The sequence below is a fragment of the Penaeus monodon genome, chromosome 19 (genome assembly GCF_015228065.2).
Source record: "Penaeus monodon isolate SGIC_2016 chromosome 19, NSTDA_Pmon_1, whole genome shotgun sequence".
In the NCBI taxonomy this organism is placed as follows: Eukaryota; Metazoa; Arthropoda; class Malacostraca; order Decapoda; family Penaeidae; genus Penaeus; species Penaeus monodon.
The window spans coordinates 14,341,691-14,342,284 of record NC_051404.1 but is presented as its reverse complement, the minus strand read 5'-3'; positions in this window follow the sequence as shown (position 1 = coordinate 14,342,284).

Sequence of the window (594 nt, the reverse complement as noted above, 5' to 3'; positions counted from 1 at the left end):
TGGAAATATTTGCTATATTGGTTCTTCACAATATAATATTTGATAAACGATTCCCTGATTCACTTCCAAATGTAGCTAAAAGTCGCTAAATAAAGTGGAAAACGGAGCAGAAAAAAAGCTACCGAATTCGACAAAATAAATATTCATATTGATATTATGTTATCCTAACCCCCCACCCCACCCCCACCCCCGAAAAGCTGCTACATTTCTGAACACTAAAGAAAACGAAAAATCGCCATGGCCAACTGAAATTGGCAAACACTAACGAGAACATCCCTAAATTGGAAGTCTGTTGTCGGCATAGCTAGGGGCTTGCGTGTACAGTCATACACAATAAAGCATAAATTGCACGGTATATGCAAAATGCTCCACAATGGCCCTCTCTATTAGTACTTATTTTCCCCTGCCATGTCAATTTTTACTCCTAAAGGATAAATTTACCCTGGCTTGAAAATCACTGATTTTATACCAACTGACCTCGCAAATTATATTCATTAGGATAAAGATGATTACGCCAACACTAATAACAGTTGATATATAACAGGGGTCGAAAGAGTAGCGAGAAATTTGCATGTGCATCAGTTTACCCTACCA